The following is a 17,478-nucleotide window of genomic DNA, read 5'->3' as shown; positions in this document are numbered from 1 at the left end:
TGGAAAACCGAGAAGATGAAGGAAGATGAGACGATCATAGAAGAGAAGAATAAAGAAAGGGCAGAGATAAAAGGAGACAGCGAGGGAGGGAGGCATACAACAACGAAGAGCTTCATCATCTTCTTCCACTGCCTGGCGGTGTGTGATTCGCGACGACGACGTGATTGTCTTTCAACGCAAGTTTTGGCGTCCGATTGACATGGCTGAGCTTCGGGATCGACTTCTTGTGATTTGCAAGAGCCATCACTCGAGTCTGATTAAGCTTCGAGGTGCTTCAATGTCCGAAAGCTCCATATACTTGGTTTACGATTATGGTAAAGGTGCTAGCCTTGCCGATTGCCTTAAAAACCCTAAGAACCCTAACTTCACCATACTTACCGATTGGATGTCGCGAATTCAAATTGAAGTTGATCTCACTCATGGCCTCGATTACATTCACAACTCTACAGGATTGGAGAGAAGAAGGAAAGTGAGGAAGGAAGGAAGGAGTGTCGATAACTAGGGCAAGACGACAGTCAATGTCGGGAGGGGGAAGGAAGGAGCATCGATAATTAGGGCAAGAGGGAAACAAAAGTGGAGGATAAAAAAGAAGGCGGGGTTTTTAATTTTTTAGGGTTTGATTTACCCCCGCTATTAAAGGATGAACGCGCGTTCTATTAAAATTTATAAAGCGACATCTTTAGACGACACACATTTTATTATAGGTGCCCTCCGTGTTATTTTTTTTTGTTTAGACACTAATTTTAGGGCACGCAAAAATGTGTGTCCTAAATCCTTTAAATTTTGGTAGAGATGACATTATTTTTTGGACACACACATTTGCGTATCGTAAATCACCGGGTGTCATGGTTTGCGTGTCGTAAAAGGCTGTTTTTATTGTAGTGTATTGTGATTTAATAGTCGATTAAATGATGGAAAATGAGACGAGAAAGGAGTTATAAGAGTAAGAAGCACTGTGTATATGCTTCCAAATCTTGGAGCTCCTTTTCTAGATGAATGATATCTAGTTATGTGGTTATCGGTCCCGACATCTAGAGGCCATAATCAGATTGAGTTTACACCAATCATAAAGTTTAACAAGCATCAAAATGAGAAGTCATGATTTGATATATGGACCGTCGAATGAAATGACGACTGATGAACTCTTGGAATTGTGAATATAATCTGGTATATGGACTTTGTCTCTCTGATTGTCTAATACAGATTAATTCATGCTTAGTGGATTTAAATCAAATTCAATTATATATATATATATATATATATATATATATATATATATATATATATATATATATATATATGCCATCAAAGCGGGGGAGGGGCCGTTTGGGGATTGGTATACCCAGCCCCGGTCCTATCCCCGATTTTAGCCTAATGAGGATCCCCTGCCCGATACCCGATATCCGTTTTTACAGGGAATACCCGTCCCCAATTGGGGTGGGTCAACCGAGTTCCCCACTGGGTCGGGTAAAATTTTCATGCCTAAACTTGGTTGATCAACTTTTTGTAGTCTATACTCTCTAAGATTTCGTTCTTTATAGATATCACTGCCAAACCGCTAAGTCTTTCTTGAGTCATTGTGTAGTGTAAGTAATATTTCAAAAACTTCAATTTTGAGAAACTCATTTCTATAGATGTCACTGATACTAGAATAGTCAAGTATATTCTATATGGAATGTTTGCATCATGTTCTTTTGAATACTTCAAAACATCTATAGGGTTGCTAAATTCACTGGTTTCCAATGTCGCAAATAATTTTAACTCCAAATAAAGTTCCTCTGCACCAATATCCGATATTTCTTCAAACTTGAGTGCTTTTTCAAGAAGATGACAAGGCGCATTATGATCTTTCTCTTCAATTCCCCTCAAATAATGTGGAAATAAAAAACCAAATAATTTGTCATACTCTTTGAGCTGTTCAAATCTTATCTTATGTTAAGCACTAGCTTGATCAACATTGTATAAGAAATAACTGACTCTAAAGTCTCTTCAGCTGTAAATGAACCCTCTTCGCTACTTAAAATCTCATCAAACCATTTTTTTTCTTTAAGTCAAACATTTTTGTTGAAATATTAGATCAATACCTATTTCAATAGCAATCTCCTTAGCTTCAATGAATGCTTTTGAATAGCAGTTTCTCTATAACCCTTGAAGTACTCAATCAATATGTTTATTTATGTAATAACATTATCAAGATGCATATCCTTTTATAACCTTTTAGTCACAATATTCACCTGGTTTAATACTTAATACCAGATAATATTTGACACCAAAAATTCAAAGTTACCAAGTTCTTTTTCTGTTATTAAACTTGCTTCACTTGCAATTATAACATCAATATCCTTTTCTCCAACTTCAAGTAAAGCTTCTCGTACATCGACAATTTGTGGTTTAATATCCTTTACACTCTCAACTCGACTTTCCCAACGAGTTTGACATAATGACTTAAGACTTCAAGCTTTAACATTATCTTTCAAAATTTCCCACCTCTTAGTAGAATTTGCAAAGATAGTATAAATGTGTTGGATGAGTCTGAAAAAGCTCTTTTCTTTAACACACTTGTTATCGATATCATATGATGTTAGATTAAGAGAATGGCAACCACAAGGAGTGTAAAATGCTCTAGGATTTAGATCTAAAAATCTCTATTGCGCTCCTTTGTGTTTCCCTTTTATATTTGCTCCATAATCACAGCCTTGACCACAAATATCATCACTTCCAAGACCAAGAGACTTTAACTCCTCAAGTATTATATCAAATAGTCCTTTTCCGGTGGTATCATCAATATTGAAAAACCCTAAAAAGGACTCCCTGACAGTAACATAATTAGAAGAGAAATTTAAATGTATCACTATTATAGTCATCTGTTCTTTGTGACTTGAATTGGGAGTACAAACAAGTATAATTGATTAGTACTTTGTTTCCTTTATCTTCTTGATAATTTATTTTTTAATTTCTTGATCTATCAAAAGTATTAGTTCATTTTTGATCGTGTGCTGAATATAATGCACATAAAGCAGGTCACTTGTGATCCGCCACACATGCTCTTTGATTACCGAGTCAAACTCTTACAACATTTCAATGATACCCAAAAAATTTCCATTGCTTGTGAAATACAATTAACAAATAAGAAGTGGAATTAGTCATAATAATTTACAAAAAAGGTATTTGGTGGAATTTGAACAAAAAATATAATTTATTGTTACCTTTTTTATACAACTTTTCATTTGACCTACGAAATTCTAAATTAGTTTTAGCAATATACTTCACTATTGCAATGATTCTCAAAAGGACTTGTTTCTAGTAATCTCTTTCTTTCATAAATTGCTCTTATTAAACTTTATCAATTTTTTTTGTTCAAGTTCAATCTTTTACTCATATCAAACCACTTATTTCTATTCATGAGATGATCCAAGGAAATTTTTTATTCTTTAACTCTAGTGGTGACATGGTTCAAATTTGCATAACCTTCATCACCAAATTTACCTTTCGAAATCCTTTTCCTAAACACTTTACAACAGAAACAAAATTCCCTATCTAGCTCTTTCGAATATAATATTCATTCTCTATCACACTTCTCCAAATTTGATAAAGTTCTTGTATATAAAACTGTAAAACATCGTATACCAATTTTATCACAAGGACCATACATAATACTAATATCTATTTTAGGACCTTTCTTGACCAAAAGTTTAATCTCCTCATAATTCACTTTTTCCCACCTTCTTGGATCATATATATCAACAAGCTCTTTAACAGATTCTTTCTCTTCTACCTGTTCTACTACTACTTCTACACCCTCTTGCTCTTCAAAATGCTCGTCAACATACTCCTTAACGTACTCTTTGTAACAACCTGATATTTCAAGACAATGTATTGACTAAAAGTCAAATGTGGTAATCCCTTTTTGAATTAATTGAAATAACATCAAAAAAAATGAAATGTTCGAAAGTCTCACTTTGAGTGTAATAAGTGGTAGATATCGTAACAAGGTTTCCAAAAACATAAAGAACATTAAAATCCGAGTTATAACGAAGGAGTTATGACCAATCGAAGATCCGCAACAAAACTGACAAAACACTGTTAAGCGTAAAATACGAAATTCCGATAAAATACTTTTTAGCCTTAAGTATCTAATTGAAAGTCGTAGATATCATTAAACCGTAAACATACATAAAAAGAACGCCCAAATCTGACTTCGTATGAGGAAGTTATGATTTTTCGAAGTTTCTAACCTAGCAGTAGACAGCTAAAAACTCGAAATAGAGATCGAGCGGTCTTTAACCGACACAACCTAAATGAAAGTTAAAGACCCCGACAATAGGAGTACAACAGTAAAATGTCTGACGAAAATGGACGACAGATGAAGTAGTTATGGAATTTAAACGGACTTTTCCAGGCCCGGCCTGTTAAAAATAATATAATAAAAATAAAGTCAAAATTAGCCGACGGAGTCTAAACGAGAGTTGTAGAGCCTTTTCACACCTACGCGTGCATATAAAGAATGTCGAAATCGGAGCTCATACGCGAAAGTTAAGGATTTTACAAGTTTGGGACACAAAACTCGAGGCTGACTCAGCCTCACGACGTGAGGGAACCATGCTCACGACGTGAGCTTGTGACTGATGGGTTCCAGAGTGTCAGCCATGTCCACTCGTCGAAGAGGATCATGCTGACTAAGCCTCACGACGTGAGCAATCCAAAACTCACGACGTGAGACCCCAAATCAGCCCCTATAAATAGAAGCTTAAGGGTGCCGGGTTTGGTGCTCATCTATTTCCATCTAAGTGCCGTTACTCTGCGTGATTACCTCGAGAAGCCTTCCCGAAGCCCCGGTTTTTCATACTCGAGTCCCGAAGGAATTTCTACACTCCCGAGATCCCCGAGAATCCCGAGATTTCAACTCTCTCTTGTCGAAGTTCTGCTCGATTCTTCTCTCGACTACTTCAAAACAACCACTTCAATCAAGTGAGTTCATACCCCCATTTCTACGCTTTTAACTGATTTTAAATGCTTTTGAACACTTTACGGGGGAGAATACAAGTAAACAAACGGTTAATCCTGTGTGAAAACATCTATCTTTCGTTATACATTTCAGACTGTTTTTAATAATTATCACATGGATCATGTCTAACATACAAAACATCTTACTTTACTTTACCCTCACGGAATGGAATATGAGTATAAATATCATAAGCTCTATTTATACGTTTACATCATATTTAGGGTAACCACTTTCGTTATGACATCTTTATACATACAAGAACATACAAATCATTTTATGCCTTTATTATCATTATGAAAAAGGATAATCGTTACAGAAACAAACATATACATTTTAATACGTGACTTAATTGAGAATTCGTGAGGCATTTATCTTCAATATACCTTTTAAAGGTACCACTAGAAGTCCTGTTTATAACCAGAATCTCCCGTCCGGAGAACGTGACAAGTGTGTATAGATCTATACGGGACTAATGATCCCGCGCCCTGACTGCTAGCTACAGTCCCCGGGGTGACAAGTGTCATCTCATTTCGACGCCTGAAGAACGTCGCTACAGGCAAACTATGATAATACAGTTATAAAAACTCACTGGATAGACAATTATTATGGTATTACGTTTTAATGGGGAAAAGTAACAAATACAGTTCTTTTCACATTCAAATACAAATCTTCTTGTAGTTTTGTTTTATAATAAGACTATACATCATCATTTGAGCATGTCATATTTGCTTACAGGTTACGGTCTTGGACATTTAAGACTGCATCTCATTTAGGAAAATATAGGATTTTCCTGGTTCAAATACATACAGTTTATACAACGGTCTTTCATACTCATTTCATACATTTGTTAGAAAATATCGGATTTTCTGGAAAACATACACGAACTTTCGAATGGCATACATTTTATCAAAACACTACTTATGAACTCACCAACTTTATTGTTGACACTTTTTCTTTGAAATAACTTGTATTCTCAGGAAAACGCTAAATCAGGTAGCAACTACTTTTGAGGACTAACGCGCTGGCGTTAGTAACATATTTTGGATCACCATATTGTATTTGATATTTAAACATGTAACACATACAATCATGTAAACTTTTCAAATATATTTATATTATGGTGGTGTGTACTTTCTTTACTATTCAATTGTTATGATACTGTACATGACGTCCTCCGCCCCCGAACGTTTCCGCCGTTCAGGTTTGGGGGTGGGACACTCTTCAACATGCTCTTCAATAGTTTGTCTATGGATAAATTTATCTAGAGAACCGACGTTAGCCTTTCTCTTTTCTTCATCTGATTTTCTATTTTTCTGTTTTTGACTATTGGATGGTTGTTTAGACTTCATCCCTACAATTTCATTACTCTAAACTTTTAACAATCAAGTTACATCTTCTTGATAAACATAAACTGATCATCTCATTCACAATTCAAAATAAACTTATTCATAATCTGATACTGAGATAATATGATTTCTGATAAACAATTAAACAACAAAAATAATCTTATAATTTGATTTTAATTTATGATAATCTATAATCTGATCAATGGAATTTTTGATAACACAAATACATAAAAGAAAACTAGTAATCTAATCATATAATGTATTCAGTTTATGATAATCTTAAATCTATAATCTAATTAGTGAAATTTTTGATAATCTGATCAATAAAATTTCTGATAATCTCATCAGTGGAATTTCTAATAATATCATTCTTTCAATTTTTGAATTCTGATCACATAAATACATTTAATTTTTGAATTATGATAACATAAATACTAGATTAATCGATTACTGGATTAGCAGGACTCAAGAGTGGACGAAAACGTCTGGAAAACGACGGGTAATCGATTGATTAATCGACCCTTGCTTCCCTTCTCGTTGAATGATGCTTCTGCCCATTGTCTTCCTGTCGCCTGTGGACTACTAATCGATTAGAGTTTGGACTATCATTTCCTTTGCATTTGGGCCTGATTCATGAATTTAGTATAAAAAAAATTAGGCCCCTAAAAAAATGGGTCATGTGCACGTGCTCATATTGCCCCTGCTTATCACCGGCCCTAAACGAAAGAATGGTTTTCCTTCAATGCTATATGAATATTAAATTATGCTGTGGGTGGGGGAGGGGGGGGGGGTTGTTTGTTTATATTTATATTTATATTTGTTTGTTGTCATGTATCAATGTTATATTATTAATTTTTGTTTAATATATGATACGTAAAAACTATAATAAATTTGTCTACGTGGAACTAGGAATTTTGTGCACTATGTGGGAACTATTTTATCTAAGTTGATATAATCCTCCCTAATAAACCAAAATCTTTTTGTCACATGTCATCTTCTCCTTCATTTGGACACATAACATTTTCTAGAATTTTTGAATTTTCTATTTTCCACTTGACATTTTATTATATTTTTCATTTTATTAAATTAAAATTCCACATTTAATATGTAAGGTAATATATATGTAAGGTATTTATTAGAAGGAGTTTATATATGTAATGTATTTAATGTATTAAAGCCTAATTAATTTTAATAATTTAAAATTTTTCTCATTTTTCTTATAAATTCAAACTTCTCAAATTGTTAAAATTTTATATTTAATTTTTTTTAAACAACCCCATGTAATACATGAGTCTCACACCTAGTTAGTTATTTTATAAACAAGTTTGCTTTTACCAAATATATGTTGTTGAGGTAACATTACCTTTCTCCGTTTAAATAAATTACGAACCCCAACTTTTAAAAGTACGAACCCCAACTTTTAAAAGACTTTGTTGTAAAGCCAATATAATTGTCCTATTCTCACAGGTCTATCATATATATATATATATATATATATATATATATATATATATATATATATATATATATATATATATATCAATTGAATACTTACTCATTATGTGTTATATATTTTTCCTCTTTGAGGTCGAGGGTTCAAATTCGGTCTGAAACATATATGAAATTATTAGTAGTTTAGGAGTATATTAGGCTTCTTTTTGAACGGTTGAATGATTATAAATCAAAAGTTAGCAAACTGGTAACAAAAACCAATCACAACAAAATCATTAAAATAGGGTTTAAAAACTAAAAAAGACGACTAACACTTGCTTTTTTATACCTATATACAAACCAATTAAAAGAATTGTCAACCAAACTGTCATTTAACACATTTCGTTAAATATTTTGACCATCGAAGAGAATAGCATTCTGAAAGATTAGCCACCATATCGTCAATACAATCACTCCCAACGCTCCCGTTTCATAGTAGAAATCTGCACGGAATCTAACCAATGAAACACGTCCTCGATCTCAAGAAATAACAGAAATGGGATGTCGTACCACTTACCAACAAAATTCCAACATTGTGTCGTTACTTCACACGATATCAAAAGATGGTTTATATCTTCCAAATCAGAGTTAGACAAACCATAAATCACAAAGGAAATATCAATACTTTTATTATCCAGGTTCAATCTAGAAGTGAGACAATTAATATGACATCGCCAAATAAATATGTTAACTTTCCGAGGAAGATACTTAATCCGACGAGTTGTAAGAACACCATTAGGAAGCAAACTATCATCAAGGACTTTTGAGTCTCAGAAATTGTGATTTTATCCTCCTCCTACATCTCCCACCGTTCTATCTCTAACCAAATACATGGTGAACCCTTCTAGCATCTCCATATGCCGATTTAAAAGACCAAGGAGAGTCCCACCTAAAATTGGTCGAATCCAACTCCAATTCCAGCCATTACCACCCTATCTATGACTTATCTTGTAATCGGGATCCGATTCCAATAAAAAATAATATAGGAAAATGCACCATAAGTGAACACTCTCCTAACCAATGTTCTTTCCAAAAGCATGTTGAATTTCCGTCTCCCACCCGTCTTTGAATCACCCCTCTAGGAATGATGCCATCTTAGTGCAGCTGGTTAAAATGTCGTACAATCTTTGACCAAATACGACTCTTCAACAAAGAGTCGTTATTCCATCCAAACCTACCATCTTGACCATGAAATAATTTGATCACTTTGTCCTAAATAGAATCATGAGAATAAAGGAACCACCACTTCCATTTGTAAAAGAGAGCTTTATTAAATGCCTCCAATAACCCAATGTGTAATCGGCCTTTTTTTAGAAGCCAAAATTGTATCCCACTTAACCCAATGCATTTTTCGATCACCTATCTCTCCCACCTAAAAAAACAACTCTCAATCTTTCCAAGTATTTATTAACCACACGCGGCATACAAAACACTGTCATGAAATAAATACCTAAGGAGCCTAGCACCGACTTCAAGAGCATAAACCAACCACATATCAATAACATTCTAATATTCCACGAAGAATTTTTTTTTTTTTTTGAAACTTCTCTATAACAAATTTACATCCCACAGAACATGACAGAGAAACCCCCACTGGGAGACCTAAATACATAAATGGGAACTTAGCAGCTTCACAATAAGTAAGCAAAGAAAACTGCTTGATCTCTGTCTCCGTCACACCAACACCAAAATGATTAGATTTATTAAGGTTGACTTGCAACCCAGAAACCAAATAAAAGCACTGCAAAATAGCAGTAAGATTAATTATATTCTCTCTTCGACAATCACAAAAAAATATCGCATCGTCAGCATAAAAAAATGCGACAGTTGCTAATTAACCCCAGTTTGAAAACCACAAAAATATTCCACTTCCACTGCATCGTCTAAAGCAACATGTAACCCTTCAATCATCTTGATAAATAAAAAAGGCGATAAAGGGTCTCCTTGTCTTAGCCCACGTCTAATATTGAATTCATGATTAATTAAAATGGACAACTTTGCATTACTCAAACATCCTTTAATCATAGAAATCCATCTCTACGAAAAACTATATAATCTCATTATAAAAAAGTATATATACATTTTATTTTAAAATATTCTAAAAACATATAATATTAGAATATTATACATATCACATATTTACAAACACTTGAATATTAGAATATTTCAGTAAAAAAAAGTGGTTTCATGGTCTTACAAAATTAGGTCCATCTCAAAGGAACGGACGGCAGAGGTGGTGTAGTAGTGGTGGCGGTGGCGGGTGTGGCGGTGGGGAAGGTGGCGGGTGAAAAGGGAATAGGAGGCACTAGATAAGAATTTATGATTATAATTTTCTCGCCGCACTATACGCCGGAGCTTTAGAACGCCAAATGTGAAATATATGGCTGAAGCTGAATGTGAAGATCTCTATTTTTTTCGGAATATCAACAGAACCTCTCTCTCTCTCTCTGTATATATATATATATATATATATATATATATATATATATATATATATATATATATATATATATATATATATATATATATATATATATATGGAAAAGTTCAATAGATAACCATTATTAATCAAGGAAACCAAGGAACCAATCCAAAGCGTCGGAATTTAAAGCGATCCATGGCAAAAGGAAGGTTGTAAACTTTTATAATGAACGTACATGTACCGAATTATAACAAATTCACTTTCTTTTTTTCATTTAAATTTTTTTAGGCCAAATTTTTTATAAAAAAAAACCGAATATACCGTTGTTCACGATTTTTCGTTCTCTTTCCATAGAGATCCATGATGATATATAAAAAACGAACTTTTTTTTTTTTCAAAAAAAAAATCCACTTACTTTTCTTAGTTTTTTCAATATTTAAGTTTATTTTTATAAAAAGAAAACTAATTATACCAAAAATATTAATTTTTTGTACTCTATTAATAAACATCAACACCGATTAAAAAAAAAAACCTCGAACAGTGTAGATTCACACAGTGAATCTAAACTGTAAATACTTCAATTTTTAACATTCACAATATGAAAAATCTCGAACAGTTCAGATTCACATTGTGAATCTTAATTACTATTATGCACACTGTGAATCTGAGAAGGTTCACAAAACAAAAAACCTCGATCAGTATAGATTCACACTGTGAATCTAAACTGTAAATATTTCAAATTTTAACATTCACAATGTGAAAAAGCTCCGATCAATTCAGATTCACACTGTGAATCTGACTTATTATTATGCACACTGTGAATCTGAGGAGGTTCACAATGTGAATCCGAACAGGTTTACAATATGAATCTGAACTGAAATATCGTTTTTTTAACATGAATATGAATCTATGTTTAAAAAGTACAAAAATATGAATTTTGATATATTTATTAATTTTTTTCTATAAAAAAATACACATTAACTTTTTTCATCAAAGAAAATGAAGTGGGTTTTTTTCGAAAAAAAATATTTCGTTTTTTTATATATCATCATTGATCTCTATTGAAAGATGAAGAAAAATCGTGAACAACGGTATATTCAGGTTTTTTTTCGATAAAAAAACATTACCTAAAAAAAATTTTAAACGAAAAAAAGTGGTGGGTTTTTTTGTAAATAGTGGATTTTTTGGTATAATCCGGTGTGTGCGCGTCTAATGTAAAAGTGTATATCTATTTCTTTGGCCGTTGATCGTTATGATTTCTGACGCTCACGATTGGTTACTTGGTTCGTTGGTTAATTATGGTTCTCTATTGAACCTCACCCTATATATATATATATATATATATATATATATATATATATATATATATATATATATATATATATATATATATATATATATATATATATATACAGGGAAAATGACACATACGACCTATGAACTTTCTAGGGTTTACCCTTTTAGTCACTTCACTTTTTTAGTGGCTTTATGAGGGATCAAATTTTGTTGCAACCTAACAATTTAGTCCCTTTTACTTATTATACCTGATAACCATGACACATCATCCCAATTTCACACATCATCGATGACATGGTGAAATTGTATTTACGTCTTGGACCCAAACGACGTCGTTTTGGAATGTGAAACGTAGAGGTCACGTTCATACTGTTCACCCTACCTCCATACAAAATGTGAAGCTTGTGCCCTAAAATGGCACAATTCCTAACCTGGTTCCCCTAACTGCACCCTAAACTTCAATACCAATTACAAAAATTATGCCTTCACGATCAACTCCAAATGACAGTTGCTCACCCAACTACAATCGCACATGGCTGAAAATGTCTCGAATGGAGTCACAAATGAAGACGTAATCAATCTGATGCAGACACAGTTGGAGGTGTCGCTTGTGAGGGAAGAGATTGCAAATGACCTTCGTGAACTACGACACAACATCACTAGAGTTGGACGCCCTAAATCATGATGTCGATGATGTTAGGGCATGTCAACTCGATCTATGTAACATGGTTGCTGATTTGAAGAAGCATTTGTGTTCATTGCAAGCCTCGTATGTGAACATCGTTTTGGGAAAAAACAAGTGGAAAAAGTGAAATGGGTCCTTGGGGTTTTTGTCATTGCTACTGTGGGGGTGTTAACCTACAAGTTTTTAAACTAACAGAAGAACTTTAGGTTACAACATTTCAATCCTGGGTTTCTATTTTGTTTTGATGTGTATCTGGTTTATTCTCGTTATTAGTAATGCGTTTTGTTCGTTGTTTTTTGGTTTCTGGTTGTAGTATTTGGTGGTTTTGTGATCATGTTGTTGTGATGATCAGGTTTTTGATTGTAGTCACAGGTGATGGTTCTCGTATGTACTTAGATAGACGTGGAATTCCTATTTTTACCTATTTAATAGATGTAAAGATGCAGAAGCCCATGAATGTAATGTTGGTTAAGTTAAAATGTTCCTATTATAAATGTAAATGTGCGTGTGTCGTTAAGTAATACACATAATTTTTGTTGATTTTCTTCCTGGGACCACATGACAAAGTCAAACTTTTTAAACCATTAAAACATGAACCCCAATGTTTGTGTGTGGGACATGGGACAAAAGAGAAGTATCTAATACCCAGATTTGTTGTTGCCTATAACCCAAAAATGGAAAACAAAGGAAAAGTGCTTTTTTTGTTGTATTTCTGGTTGCCTACTTTGGATAATTGCCTGGAAGAAATGAAATACCCCTAATGGGTTAAGTCAAATAATACAGTTATGACTGAAATACCCCTAATGGGTTAAGTCACATAAGAAATATTGACTGTAATACTCCTGATGGGTTTAGTCAAATAGAAAATAATGACAGAAATACCCCTATTTCTTTAACTAATTAAAACGAGACTAATACACCTAATGGGTCTGTATGTAATTTAACTTCTTTCATTGACTAAAATACCCCTACTTTAATAATTACTTGAAATAACATACACCTATTGGATGAACTGATTTGAATGACTAAATTCCCCCTAAACTAACATTCACATGCCCTCTTGAAATATTTTTAATGACTAAATTACTTCGTACACACTAATATAAATAAGATCATACATATTATAAATACATACACGAATCCAAATATCAAATGTTAAGATTATTATAACATACATGAACATAAACTGTTCAATCCACATAATAGACACACAATTAAAACTGTAATTAATCTAACTCCATTGGCGATCCAACACTACTACCTTCACCTTCAACTCTTTTAGAAAGCTTTAGTTTAAGAATTCTCTCTGACTTTTTCCTCTTGCTTGGTTGACCTATAATATACACTTGCCAACAAATTGATTAACCATGCCCTATTCCTCAACTTCATTAACCCTCACCACTTGCTCAGATTCGTTTACCCTCACCACTTGCTCAGATTCGTTTACCCTCAAAACTTCATCACTTTGTGGCTCAACCACATCACCCATAACAACATCTTATCCACCTCGTTGCATATTCACTGATTCTTGAGTTTCCATGATCTTTTGTTTCTTTGTGACATTAGTTTTAGGAGGCCTTGGCACTTGAGTGCTAGTGCTCTTGTTGTGCCCTTTTTGTTTGCATATGCCACAAGAAACCTTTTTCCTTGCCTTTGAAACTGTGTGTTTTCCAAACCTTTTAGAAGCATCCCTTATTCTTTTCATTGTTGGCCTGCTTGGCATTCTTCATTTTAAAGGAGGCAATGGAGGTATAAAGTTTGTTGAAGGCCACATGTTCATCCCATTCATGCCATTAATAGACTGTTTGTAGGTATTATGGAAGAAGGTTGCCAGGTACAATGGGTCTACAAATGGTCCATCAGGTGTTACGTTTAAATACGCTAATGTAGCTACTAAGTGAACACAACCATACCCATTTAGTTGCCATAACCTGCAACTGCATTCCTTTTTGTGACATCAACAATGTACGACTCATCCATTTTCCTTGTTTCAAACTTCATACCCCCACAAGACACAACCTGCCAATGCCTACAAACTATAATGCAAATGTTTAGAGTTGACAGAGGTAAGGTATGTACGAAAAAATAAGTGTTCATACCTTTGCTCATTGTGGAAAATGTTCAATCTTGTTCTGATGTTTGGACAAACAGAATAACGATTCCATCCTTGACCTATGAGTTTCATAGTGACCATCCTTTGCATGACATATATACGAATGTCCTCTAACATGCTGATTGTAACATCCCGTATATTAAATAAATAAATAGATAAGGGCTAATATGAATACAAACCCTAAAATCATTAATAATTTAGTAAGGTGTTGGTTTCGAGGAGTTAACCGTCATAATTTTAGAAGTTGGGGGTTAAAAGCGTGAGTTTTGGATTGGATTTGTGATTATTTATGAAGGCAGGGGCTGCAATTGAAAATAATTTGTAGAAAAGGGGTTGCTTGGTAATTTTGGTCTTATTATGAAAAGAATTATGGAAGTGAGGGCTAAGAAGGTAAATTCGGAGTTACATTGAAGAGATTGTGAATGGGAGGGGCCGATTTTTCCATTTCCGTTATCAAATTATATAGAGTGGGATTTCTTTCACCCGTGCCTTCCATTCAAGATCGAGGGAGTGCCATTGTTCAAACCTAACCCTAGATGGCATGCTCCAGCCGCCAACCTCTTCAGCCGCCGTTGCCCAGCCGAGATTGACTGCCACGACCGCTGCCGGTGACACATTGAACCACCGAGCGCTCTTCTGTGATGCCATCACCGACGAAGCCGGAGACCAGGATCCAAAACCCACACACTTCCGTTGCCAGTGAAGACTAGGATCGACGAGTTCGTGGTCGTCGCCGCTTTTCCCTTCCCCGATGTTGTTCTCCTTCGTTTTCTGCCATTTCCCGAGTCCCGTCGCTGCCGCCGCCCTGCGGTTATTCCGAAGCTACTAGCGAGCACCGACCGCCGCCTGCCACCACGACGGTGGCTGTGTTGGTGTGTGTTTTGGTGATTTTCGTGCATGTGTGTGTTGCTATTCCATTTTAGATTGTGTGCGTGTTCTTCTTTTGGTCAGAAATCCGCTGCCACTGCCGTGAGGTGGTGGCTACCGCCAATTATTGTTTTCTGCCACCCTCCACCGCCACCAGCCGCCATGGGAGGTGGCTGTGGGTGTGCGTATGGGTGTATTGTAACATCCCAAAAATTCAAGCCAATTTAAAACTTTTTGATTCATTTGAAACCATTCAATTATTACAATTTGTTTTCAAAATAGTTTATACATTAGAGTTCCCAGAAATCATAATCGTAAATTGAGGAAGTGTACGGTCACGCCTTCGCCTTCCCGCGGCCATCCGCTGAACCTGAAACAATAAACTGAAACTGTAAGCCCGAAAGCTTAGTGAGTTACCCCCAGAATACCAACCTCATATAACCATAATCATATCATATCAACAAATACAGAATAGCCATGCATCTCGAGTATACAGTGTGACTGGTCCGCCCGCACCGGGCCTTCAGTCCACCCGGTCCACTCTCAGAGTCTACAGTATGACTGGACGGCCCGCACCGGACCTACAGTCTATCTGGATCTATCCCGAGCCTTCGGTATGACTGGACCGCCATACGGGCCTACAGTCTATCCGGACCGCTCGTAGGGTATGTTGGCCTTCAGCACGAAGCAGGACCGCCTCAACCCAAACATCAAGCAAATAACCATGTGCACATATAACAGGTAATCACATAACAGTCCATAGACAGACAAACCGATCTAGCAGATCATATAGTATAGCAACATCCTAACCAGGATACCGACCTAACCGGTCACTAACATAGCATCATCCTATATACCAGGATACCGACCCTAACCAGGTCACTAAACATAATACCGTCCTAATTACCAGGACGCCGATCTAACAGATCGATAAACATATCAACAATCCTATAACCATGATATCGACCTAACCGGTCACTAACATAGCATATCACCATCCTAACTACCAGGATGTAAATCAGTAAGCATATCATGCAATAATCCAAATACAAACTATAAAGGGTCGGCATTGGTGCCTTAGACCCTGTTGATATAGTGAGGATAACTCACCTTGCAATGCCGGACTGAACCACGAAAACACGCTCCTGAAACACTGCCCCAAACTCCAACACCTATAACCATCAATGATCCAATCATAAAGACCCATAAGTTTCCAACCTTTCAAGGTACCCCATAAGCCAACTAATCACACCCTGGTCAAAGCCAAAGTCATCAGTCAAGGTCAACAGTCCATGTTGACCCTAACTCGCCGAGTACCCTCGGCTACGCGCCGGGTTCCTTGAAGTACCTGCCCACTCGCCGAGTCACCGGAGTGACTCGTCGAGTTCCTTCGGTTTACGATTGAACCCTAAGGCCACTCGTCGAGTTTCCTTCTTGCAACTCGACGGTTACACACGCATACATAAATTGGGGAAACCTCAACCGACTCGCCGAGTTGTTCATACAACTCGTTGAGTCTACGAAAATCTTCATCGGACTCGCCGAGTTGTTCATCTAACTCGTCGGGTCCAAGCTTATCTTCATGCGACTCGCCGAGTCAACCTTGCGACTCGCCGAGTTCCTTCAGTCCTTAAGCCATACAGACTCTTTTTAAGCCATGCTAAGAAGCCATACTGCAGATTCAACTTCCCAAGGCATGCTTATCACGTAAAGTTGCAAACTTTACATGCATGCAAGGCTCTAATGACTCATAATGCCAAATCCAAGCTTGAAATGGGGTTTCGTACTCAAAGAGGCTTCATACATGACCAAACTCGGAGCTTTATGACTCTAGAACCCAAGAAGGGTCCAGATCTGAAGTTACAACTTCAGATCTAGCTCATATCCCACATTATCATCTCAACCACACGATAAAAACCCTAAATCTCAACCAAAAGAGATCTAGAAGGAAAATGAAGTTGGCATAACAGCTTAATACCTTCCCAAAAGATGCCAACTGAAGTAGATCTTGATCCTCATGAATTCCTTGCTTCAATCCACTTGTTTCCCCCAAGCTCTTCTCACCAAGAATCCTCTTCCAAAGCTTAAAACACACAATGGGGCACACACACACGTATTAGGGTTTTGCTGAACTCTCTAGAGGCTGCAAAGGAAGGCTAAGGGGAAAATGATCCTTTAAATAGGGTGCAAAACCCCGTAATTTAGGGTTTCATCCTCTAGCTCCTACTCGTCGAGTCCCTACTTGGACTCGGC

The sequence above is a fragment of the Lactuca virosa genome, chromosome 4, assembly GCF_052849685.1.
Source record: "Lactuca virosa cultivar CGN04683 chromosome 4, Lactuca_virosa_CGN04683_v6, whole genome shotgun sequence".
Lineage (NCBI taxonomy): Eukaryota > Viridiplantae > Streptophyta > Magnoliopsida > Asterales > Asteraceae > Lactuca > Lactuca virosa.
This window is presented reverse-complemented; position numbering follows the sequence as displayed.